The 11856-nt window shown below is 36.9% G+C and overlaps 1 long non-coding RNA gene across 1 annotated transcript; it reads right to left on the bottom strand.

The window, feature by feature from the left end:
- Positions 1 to 315: 315 nt before the first annotated feature.
- Positions 316 to 5666, bottom strand: LOC122062501. The gene is made up of 5 exons (XR_006134994.1): positions 5249 to 5666; positions 4595 to 4713; positions 4208 to 4509; positions 3092 to 3285; positions 316 to 535 (listed from the first exon to the last, which is right to left on the bottom strand). It is a non-coding gene; the product is annotated as an uncharacterized LOC122062501 (long non-coding RNA).
- Positions 5667 to 11856: the final 6190 nt, after the last annotated feature.

The following is an 11856-nucleotide window of genomic DNA, read 5'->3' as shown; positions in this document are numbered from 1 at the left end:
GGGGGGAGGGGGGAAGCATAGAGATGCAATTACTTTGCATCAAGCCAGCAGATCCCTCTCGTATTTCAGGACCTTGTTCACCTTATTTGGTAAGCCCACTCGATCCCAGTTTAGGGCTTACCCACTCAATCCCAGTTTGGGGCTTGATCAGAGCCCCTGATTTTGTGTAATCAATCTCTATGGCCATGCAGTACAGAGAAATAGGAATCCATGTCATCAAATGATTTCCTGTGATTTTTACTAGTATGAAATGAGTCCAATGCCACTTTGGCATCTTACTGAACAAAAATAGTGATATTGTTCCTCCATTTATCAAGAATTTCCCAAATCCAAACAATAAGACAATTCCGTCATACCGGTCATACGGTAAAGAACAACCTTTCAAACCAAAACCTACAGAAATTGTTGAGTTGAAGTATTAGCACATCATAACATACCAGAAGCTGCATAAGCGGTTGCCCCTTCGATTTCAACTCTGTGAGCTGTTAGCAGAATATTACGCCAAGTGATGCTATGACTTGTAGCAGACATTTCCCTGGAAAAGTGCAAACTCAGATACAAAGCTCCATAAACAAACAATGAAAAAAGAAAGAACTTGCACTCTGAATTTTGCAACAACAAATCTGAAGAGAAAAGTACGTCGTTCCTGACCATCCAAATGGTCAGCCACCACTTACACAAGCTTCCTAATCCTCTATCAAAACTAAAAAGATAAGACTTGGATATCCAAAACAAAAATGGCTAAATGCGGAAGAAAAGGTTGCTGCTATTTGGTGTTATAACCTTCTAGATAATATTTTAAGTCTAGATAGGCAGTCAATGAGTCAAATGTATAATACAATACCAACTGCAAAACACAAATGTTCTGGGGCTATTAGAAAATCAATAAAACTCACATCAGTATATGTCATGGCAGGTGAAATGTCTTTGATACAAACATGAAATACTGTAAACTTCTGGCAAGACAAGCACAATTTAAAGATAAATAAACAAATACGGACATCACAGGCCTACAACCAATTGATACCTGCTGGAAATATTTTTTAAATGAAGTTTCAAAATACCTCCTATACATTTCCAAATAATTGATTTTGGTGTTTTCCCTCCCACAGGAGTTAGGCTTTTGGAATTGCTTTTTATATTGCACTTTTTGTGTGGGAAACTTTAGTCCCACATTGCAAGTGGATGAGAATGGGCAGTGGCTAATATATTGGAATGGCAATTATAAATGTAGGGTTACTTGAAGAGAGATATCTCTCCTCTCACATGTCCGGGGGTGGGCAAATCTAGGCTGGGCCGGGTTGAGTTGGGTCGGGGCATGGTGTGGTGTGGTGTATAAAATCAATTTTTGCTCCAGACCAAACTTGTTTGCAGTTCCCTTTTACTGGCATCAGATAAGTTGTTTCTAACAACGTTGGTATCCATTCCGATGCCATTTTAGGATTTTCTGACATCGATTTTAGACTGTCAAATGCTGAACAGAATTTATCATTGTCTTAGGCCCATAACCCTAGGTGGCAGAGTAGTTAAGATGCTGACTTGGGCCAAAGTCATGCAAAATAAGAGAATTTTATTTGTTTATTATTTTTACCATCAAGGGAACCAGGAAACATTCAGATCTTGCTAGATGCGCCACCTAAGCAGCAGCCCTTGGCAGATCCACGTACTGTCAAGGTTGGAGAACCCACAGGCCATAACTGCAGGATTCTGTCTTTCACTTTTTCTGGACCTAGAAAAAGAATTCAAAATAAAAAATTTAAAAGAACAAAAGTAACCATAAGAGCTTCCTTGGCTTTGTCATGCCCATAACCATTAGCAATCTGGTAATCTCCATGCAAGTTATGTGTTACAATAATCATCTCAAATGTGGCCATGATGTCATCCAAGGTGCATTGATAAAAAATTGAAGAGTTTTAATAAATTTAAAGACTGTAATAGAATAAGACTATAAATAGAACACTTACTTGAATATTAATGGAGGAGAAGAATGAATAAGAAACAGATATGACTGGAGTCCCACTGGCCGTTAAAGGTATTTCACCACAAGTACTGCATCTCACATACATCTGAATCTCACAGAATGAATGTAGCAAAAGCCAAGTTTTATTCATAATATCATCTAACCCTTACAATGATTTCCTAAAAGCAACAAAGGTTGAATTTTATTGGTCTTTGGAAAGTTTTCAGCCAATAAGAAGCAGCCAAAATAAAAGAAACAGTTGTGTTTGTTGGAACTTTTTAAAGTACCTTTCTTGCTGTTGATCTGCATCATTCTCACATGCTTCTTTTTTGGGTGATTTAAAATTACAATCAATCCAAGAGGAAGATTGCCTCCAAATTGAGTTGAAGGACCTTCTAAGTGAGGGCCATAAGGCCCTAGAAAATCAACTGAATCTAATGATCAGATTCAGACTAATTTCCAGAAATAAAGTCTGCAAAAAATTACCCAAAAACAGGGTACTGCCAGTAGGAGATGTGCTTCTTCAAGAGTAAAAAAATTCCATGACTGAAAATGAATAGAGTTCAAGATTCCTGCTCAGAAAAATAAAATCTAGTCTATTTTCTTTACCTATTTTTTTTTCAATCAATAAAAAAAAGTCAGGGAGTTTGTGCCAAGCACCAAAATTCTGCTCATGTATCTTGACAGCAGAAATTCTCATACCTTGCATTACAAATCGTTAGAAATCCTCACCCCAACCTTAATGTTTAAATGCCTAAGACCCTATATAGTGAACCACTTCCCACAACATATTCTGAGAAATTGTATAAAACTTATCAACATGATTTGGAAAACATCAGTCCGCATTACTACAATATTTTTTTTTTAAACCACTAAAATCATAGGCTAAATTTACATATAATATATCAAGAAATCAATATAACTTGGTCAGTTCTTGTTGGATCAATCTAAGATTACTTTAAGATTCATAGTGGAGGATGATCCATGCTCTTGATATATTGTAAGAAAGAAAACAAAGGGTTAGAACACAAAGCAACATGTAAAATATATAACCTCAAACAATTTGTCTGTGATGAGTTCCATACAAGTTAGTTGGGGAATAAAAGAAACAAAGGAAGAGAATTTTAATACCTGCACAACCCCCATGGTAAAGTCATTCACTCCATTGACAGAAATAAAGCCTTTAGGTGAGATCTCAGCAACAAGCTATTAAGAAATTTTTCATATATCCCCGCTGCTGGTTTGCTCTTTTTCAGTTTCAAATGCTCGAGATCATATAGTGGAGGATTCAAATTGTCCCTCATTTCTCTTGGAATTATCAGATTCTTCATAATATATCATAACCAAGAAGTAAAGAAACCAACGGAGTTAGAGTGGTAAGTTACATGTGAATCAGAAAGGAGGAAGGGGAACATGTAGAGAAGAAAATAGGTACCTGCCAAGAGTCGGAAACCAGAGTGAGAAGCTTAACATGACCAAACCATCTAAGAAGATCAATCGAATCACGTAACCAAATGGTACCAATGGTTTTTGGGTATAACCAAAACTTTACATCAAGTAAACATGAAGCGTTCATTAGATTGAACTGCAACTCATGCCCAATGTACTTAAAAGAAACGGGATTTATAGCAGCAACATAGTCTAGGGTTTAGGTTTAGGGTCTTGAAAGGAATTGAAATTCCTACCTTAACAGCACATACTGTTTATGGGTCTATTCATAGTCCCAAGACAGTCCCTATGTCTTCTCATAATCTCTTTCTTTATTTCTCCATCGAAGTCCGTGTGAAATCAATAAACCTATTTCATGCTAGGGCTTGATCGGCATAACCTAATCTTTTGATAGTAGAAATTATCAAGATCTTCTCCAGCTGCTGGAAGTGTGAAATTCCAAATTCACCATCAATTGATCCTATTGATTCAAGTTCAGTAAGAAGCATTTCCTCAATTCCATTAGATTGGGACCCCATTTTTGCAATGAGATCCACAGAGTAGTCACCACCTTCAGAGATAAGCTTCAATTGATTGCACCTGAAGCACATTTTTCTGTTTTTCGATAATCATTAAAGTATAATTGGAGTGATAAAGAACCCTAAGTTGTTTGATACACATTCAAATTATTTTTGAAAACCCTTTCATATCCCTAGTTTAATGAACTTTTTGGAAATTAAAAGGTGTAGACTTTTAAATACACCTATAGAAATGCCATTTAGACAGTGCCTTTATTTAAACTTAGAAATTTTAACATACCTCTTGATAGGAATAGAAAATAATTCCATCACGTCAATCACCAGCTGCAATCCTTGTAAATTGGGTGGTTAAACATGTTAATTATGTTTATGGTGGTTGAGATAGGGCAGTGGATGTGGATGGCACTGAAGAAATTCCCTACAACATAATTAGAATGGGGACCACACAAATCATAATTCCACCTTTCTCTTCCTCAATCTATCCTGGGAGCAATGTGGTAAGGGGTCTTTCCCAACACCAACAACAACAATAAAAATTTCAGCATCCAGTACCCTCCCATCCTTCAATTTCACAGCCTTCACCTAAACAAAGAGGAAAGTTGACAATAAGAGACACTTTCATACTAATGTGGATTACATTTATTGTCACATCTAACTAAGAACTTACCTCCCCATTTGCATTTTTATAGAACTCAACTGCAACTACTCCCTTAATAGTTTTGACACCTTTCTTGGCATAATAACCCCTATAGAAAGTAGTTATAGCTGCAGTGAAGAGCAGAGGCACTGCAAGAACATATTACATGAAATAAATTACCAATTCTTAGAGCCCTTTCATGGATCCCAAAAAAGCAAGCAGAAGTATTTCGCTTTCACCTGCAGACAGTTTTCTAATTTCCACATTAGTCTCAATCTAAATCAAAGAATACTAGAATTCCATAAGGAAATTTATGTTGATTGACCTACAACTAATGAAATAGTGGGGATTTACAACTGAATGACAAAACCCAAGGAATGGCAGGCCGATATAGATTATGAAAAAGCAAACCTCACTATGAAATTCTTCAAAATATATATATATATATATATATATATTTTCAGATACAAAATGATATCTAGAGTACAAAAATCCTCACTATAATGATTTTGGTCATCTCAAAGAATTAATTCTTGTTAATAAAAGTGGCAGTCAAAGACAGTCGGTTAGATTTTTGCCCTGGTTTATGAGATCCACTATAATAGTGGGAAAGAATAAAGGAAGGAAAACCAAAAACTATAAATCCTAATTATGGTGAAGTTCTAAGTATAGATGAGAGTTTACCTGGCCTATGATTTGCAAGCAGTGATAAATGCCAGGGCAATAGCTTAGGAAGGCAAGAAGATCAGTTTACAACCCATAGAGAAAGGCGATGGGTCTTATCACCTGCGGCTTTCATCGAAGCCTTTTCTCTCTATTTCTCCCCTCTCACCATTCTCTCCTCAACACTCTCCCCCTGCTCTCTACTTCTCCCTCAGTTCAAATTTAAAGACAAAAAAGTAAGAAAGAATGAAATCGGAGAAAAAGAAAGCCTATTTTTGTCACCGGAGAGAAAGGGGATGGCTCATGGTGGGTTTCGTCACCTTAATGCTGCTTCGTCGAAGCATTCTCTCTCTCGCCCTCGCCTCTACATATTTCTCTCTCTCCAAGCTCTACTTCCTCCCCTAAACTTTGAAAAGCTATTCGACTTCGTTGGAGAGAGTGAGTGAACTAGCAACGGCTAGATTTTGAAAACCAAACTATATACTATATATATATTTAGGCTAAACCGAAATATAGCCGTTGTAAGATGTAAAGGCTTTTTATTCAGCAACGCCCTTGGACTTCGGACTTTGAAGCACTATATATACCAAGGTTGGGTTAAAGCCAATGCTTTGGACTTCGGAGCAATACTCTTTCTCACTTTTAGAAAAGGAATGGTTTCACCAAAAAAAAAAAAGAATGGCAACATACGACCAAGGACTATAAGAGGAAATTATTTACACTTTTATGGTGAAATTGATGTATCATGTGAAAGAATAAATTAAAATTATGGTAATTTCTAAAAAAAAATTCTAGCAATTGGATATCTATGAAATTATTTAATAAGCCACATGTCAAAATTTTTATAAAATTCTATCATTTACCCTTTCATCTTTTTTGATATATCCATGCATAATCTGATTGTCTCATCCACTTCTTCGCAGTCCTTATTTTTAATGTTTTGGTTGTTATATTATTAAGTCTAATTAGATTGAAACTTGACATATAAGTAGGACTTTGAGGTCTACACGACCATGACATTTCAATTCAACGTGATATGTTTTGCATAGATGTGTGGTGAAGTTCTTGGATGAGCACTAGCAACTTTAAGTTAACTACGTGATTGCCGACTAAAGCAGCCAACAACCCACTCCCTAGAGAAAGAGAGATACAATGCTTAGATGGGTGATAAGAGAGTGCAAATGAATTCAAGTTGTACATGAAACAAACTTAATAACATAGGGAGTAAAGAAATAGAATTTAAGGGGGTGGGTTTTTTGGGGTTCATATGGATGGGGGCATCACTTCATAGAATAATCTTGAAGGTTCTAGCTAGCTTTATTGGTAAGGAGTCTCTTATTATTTTTTTTTGGGTACAAAAGGAAATACCACATCCTATGAATGCACCCCCTCTCGGGCAGGAGTGAAGGCAAGTTTAATCCTGGTTCGCTGTTTTAAGTAGCTACTGAGACTATTCTATTCCACTATTAATTGACTGACTGAAACAAGGGACTATTCCTCCACTACTGATTGACAAGTAGTTGAGAGGATAGAATGGAATGGTTAAGGAAAGGAAAGATTAAATGAAGTAGGGGCCAGCCTAAAGGGCTATTCCTAGGGACTATTCCTGATCAGAAAACAGGTTATCTCAGGGAGCTTCCGGTCATCGCTTGAAATCCGTAGAGTGTGCTAGCATGCATTTCCATTTTTGTGATCCTTATAAGCATTTTTTGACCATACCTACTGATTGAGGAGGCTGAGACATCCTCCTCCACCTCAGCAGTTCACTTGTATATGTCAATCTGAGCACTGCTTCTTCTCTTTTTGCAAAGAAAGTGTTCACAACAGGAAAATCATAAGTTATAACAAATTCTAGGATTGAGGTTTCATCCTCATTCCTCTCCCCAATCCCATAGCCTCCGTTCCCTTCATATCCTCTATGATCCCTTCCAACATGCCTGTTCAAGCCACCTTCAATAAAAATCAATTCATCCTGAGTAAAACTTTGTATTAGATCATCCATGTTATCCCAACTGACGCTTGACACTTTCATCCAATCTTACTTGGGGTGCATAAGCACAAACAATATTGACAACCTCTTTCTTCATCACCATTTTTATGGATATAATCCTATCTCCCATTCTTTTGAGTGCCCCTACATCATTCTTTAAAACTTTATCCACTATAATTCCCATTCCACTTCTGTTACTTTGGTCTCCCGCATACCAAATTTTGAAGTCATCTAACACTTTAGCTTTGTTACCCTTATATCTAGTCTCTTGGATACAAGCAATATTTATCTTTCTTCTTCTCATAACATCAATCAACTCTAAACTCTTCCCTGTCAATGATCAAGGTTCCAAGATGCTAATATAATCCCATGCTTCTAGATTGGGATCTTTCCTGTTATATGCCCTTAACTACTTAACACCGTGACCAAGCGTCAATATGGCATACTGCTCATGGGGAATACCCTAGCAGAATAAAGAGATGACAAAAAGCACAAAAAAGAGAGAAAAAAATCCATGCAAAAGAAGGTCGGATGAATATAAAAAAGTGTCGGATGCCTACCTGACGCACCAATATATGAAAAATAAAGATATGTAGTAGAAAAATATATACAAAGAGGTATAAGGGGAAGGGCACCTAACTCATAAAAAGAAAACAAAAGACAAAAGAATATGACTCTTGCCACAAATAGAATCTAAATAGTAGGTCATTGGCAATGGAGATGGCTCTTCCACCTTTCTATGGCTTGACCCTTGGCATCCTATGGGAATCCTCTCAAATATGCTTACTACTTGAAGCATTTACAGTTCTGGGCTACCCAGATAAGCTAGGGTTGCAGACATATTATCCTCTGGAGTCTGGGCCCCCCAACCCACTCCTCTCCTCAGTTTGCTGAGATCTATAATAGTTTGCTGGCTCTCCTTCCTAGAGGTCACCTAAAAAATGATTCAGTCCTTTGGCTCCACTCAAATTAGCTCTTCAATATCAAGACTGTTTGGGATCATATCAGATTGCAAGGGAATCCAACACCATGGAATAGGCTTATTTGGTTCAAGCATCACATCCCTAGACAGAGCTTCACGGCTTGGAGGGTCTTCATGAAATGCCTTCCTACCTAAGCTTTCCTCATCCAGAGAAGAATTCCAGTGTCTCCAGCTTACTGTCTTTGCTGCTCTGAGCCTGAAGACATTGATCATCTCTTTTTAGCCTGCCCTGTCTCCTTCTCCATTTGGAATTTTGTCTTAACCAAATGTTGGCCAGTGAGAAGAAGAATACTTCCATAGGGAGTGGATTTCGATGGACATGATTCCAAGGGAAGACTATTTGTGATTTGGTTGCCAAGCTTACTTTTTGTGCCTCAATCAATTAAATCTTAATAGAGCACAATCACAGAAAATGGACCACCAACTCTCGGTTTCTTGAAAAGATTTGGAGTTCCATATTTTCTGATGTAAAAACAGAGATCTCTAAAGTTAATATCACTTGCCTCCCTTCCCCCAAAAATTGCCATATTGTTGAATCCTAGGATCTTCCCATCTCTGTTCTTAAGACTCTAGCACCCTCTTAAGGGCTAAGTCTCTTTTCTTCTCCCTCCTCTTCGGGGGCTTGTATGTATTTTCTTCTCCTTGGTAATGATTATTTATTCACCCAAAAAAAATAAATAGCTGGTCATTTGGAGCTAGTCATTTTAATTTCACTCAATCTAAATAATCAAAAGGGGTATTTTGGAAAGCATGTAATCTGAAAGTATAGTTGTTGGTTCAACTTATTTTATAGCCTGAATTCCTATCCTACCTTATGCAATGGTCATTCTCAATCATAGAGGGTATACTTGAAATATGGGAAGACCATACCTATGAAACAAATAGGATAGTTGATTAGAAGATTCTGGGAACACAAAGAAAGAAGCTACCATTTGATTCCAATGCCACAGCTTTTCATCCTTTTTGCATGCTAAGACTCTTTCTACATATCAAAACTATTTTCACTTCTGCACTTTGGATCCTTTCCAAAAGTATTCAATTTAAGACGGACAAACTTCTTATCTCCCCCTTCCGAAGTGCAAGGCTCTCAGCATCTCCCATTAGACCTTTATAGATGATCTCATGATCTTCTCCAAACCACCCCTTCTTTAGTGGAGACCATCATATCTAGCCTACGCCACTTCGATAATATATTCAGGCTCCATATCAACTTTCATAAATCCCTTATATTCTTGGTCAATATCTCTGAGACTAAAAAATGCAATCTATTGGTTCTATCCGGGTTCCCCTTGGGCTCCCTTTGACTCCCTCTATGCTGTCTTGGCATCATTGCATTGCTAATTTGGACCTTATCATGCATGTCTCCTAGCATTAATCAAATATATGATCTAGTCCTCCAAGCTCTCTTAAGGAATTGATATCCTTGATTATTCTCAGACCTAGGTTCCCTTCCTCTTTACGGAGGCAGACCTAAGGCTAACTGATTGGGTGAAGTTAGCTAGAGCAGTTAGGACCATTCTAGAAGAAAATGCTAATGAGAAAGCCAACCTTTCTGAAAAAGAGAGCTTGGAGGTGCAGTTATGCCCATATTAAGTTAATATTCATCAAAACAATCAAAATTTATATTAAGCCCAGATAATCAATTCTTAGGGAGCTGCTTTTAAGGTGCATGGTACAAAGTGAAGAACAATTCAGTCACAATGTTAAGAACTCAATCACAAATTGAGAGGATTGGATAATGCAAAGAGTAAAATTGAGTCCTGAATAATATTATAAACGCAGTTGCAAATGCAGACGCAAACCTGATAGTGACATTTGGAGGTAGGTTAAGACACCAAGAAATATTTGTTAGTAAGTTATTTCAGAAATCCCTAAAAAAGAGAAATGTAAATAAAATTCTGCAAGAATTCTAACCAACTCCCAAGTGTTGCTACATAATTGTACATCACCTTGGACCTTGATTCTTGGAAAGATACAAGAGATCTAAAACTGAAGAGAAAAGATAAACAAAAGGGAGGGGGGAAGGAAAAGGTGTTTTATTATTTGAAGTCTTACAGAGCAAGTGTTTCAGTATTTCAGCATAACTGGAAGTACTATTTCTTCCAGGTGGTGGATGGAGAAGAATTATTTCCTAGTAACAGTAATCTGAAATAAGAAATGCGTAACAAAATAAACCCATTGACGACATCAGTCAAATGGCTGTTTGAACATTGCTGTAAAAGATGTCTATAAATATTCACCACAAAGATTCATAGCCTGCATAAAGGAGAAGAAAATGAGAGCTAATGCATACTCACAATTTCTGGAGGTGAGGAAGCTCCGAAAAGTTACCAGGAATAGGTAATAGGTCTATCAAGATGGTTTTTTTACATAGAAGGAGAAGGTTAAAGCAAAAACGACGCTGAGACTCTCTTATTTGAAGGTTGTGTCCAACTTGATTTTCACCATTCTGCCCCACTGACAGGTTAATCAATGAAATTTTTCATAATGTCATGTCATACATTTTTTTCAGCAGTTGTGTAAGTTCTCTAACTTATCCTTTAACATATTCCATTTAACCAACTTTGCAAAACTGGCATGTGAAAAAGAAAAAGAGTTTAAGAACTTAATGGTACCTTGAGGGGTGTCAATAAGAAAATCCTTTATACAACTTTCATCCTACAAGGCATGAAGGTTGTTCTGATATATGAAACAATTATAGCCAAAGAATCCACGAGTGTCCCCACATCGATCTTCTACATTCATGTGTCATTTTAGACTTCACGAAACTGCAATTAGGAAGTGGGAGGCTAGAAATAAGTACACAATGATCTGCAAAGTTAGCATGGTAAGCTCTCAGAGGGGGTGATAAAATATTAACTGAAACTGAATTATCCAGAATAGAATTTATTGATTAGTTAGACAGAATAGCATTGTACCAATGAACCAAAAGGCAATCAACTATGACATGCATTTCATAGGGAAAAAACTGTGAATTATGCATCCAATAATATTTAGCTATCAAATTAATAAAAATTAAAAAATAAAATATTATCTGGAATCCTGCCACAAGTGGCATTTAAATAGCATCCATTTGAATCTAGTCGTCTTAATTTCACCTAATCTAAATCATCAAAAGGGGTATTTCAGAAGGGATGTAAATCTGAAAGAGCATATACCATGTATAGTTAGTTCAAATTTATTTTATGAGCCAGATATCCTATCCACGACACGAAAGGGACATTCTCAACTGCAAAGGATATACTTGTAAGCAGGGAAGACCAAACCTGTGAAACAAATAACACAGATGTTAGAAGATTCTGGAACACCAAGAAAGAATCTTCTATTTGATTTCAGTGCCAGAGCTTTTCATCCTTCTTGCATTTTGAGGCTCTTTTTACATACCAAAACTCATCCCTTTCATCCTTAACTATTGGATGCACCTTGTAATGACTCTACTAACGCTTCTCTCTACAACTGCCTTGAAACTTTCCAGTACCTGCAAAGCTTCATCTGAACCAAAAAGATCAAGGTAAGTAAAAAAGACATAGATAGCAAAGATAGAAGCTGCCACCATCTCCTACATGTATGTTCCTATGAATGAGTGAAAAAGCTAACAAAAATGGTTAGGAAAAATCCAAGTAAGGATTAGAATAAACAACACAACTGATATGAGAC

The sequence above is a fragment of the Macadamia integrifolia genome, unplaced genomic scaffold (assembly GCF_013358625.1).
Source record: "Macadamia integrifolia cultivar HAES 741 unplaced genomic scaffold, SCU_Mint_v3 scaffold1054, whole genome shotgun sequence".
NCBI classification, from domain to species: Eukaryota; Viridiplantae; Streptophyta; class Magnoliopsida; order Proteales; family Proteaceae; genus Macadamia; species Macadamia integrifolia.
The sequence above is the reverse complement of the archived record's forward strand: the minus strand, read 5'-3'. Positions and strand labels throughout refer to the sequence as shown.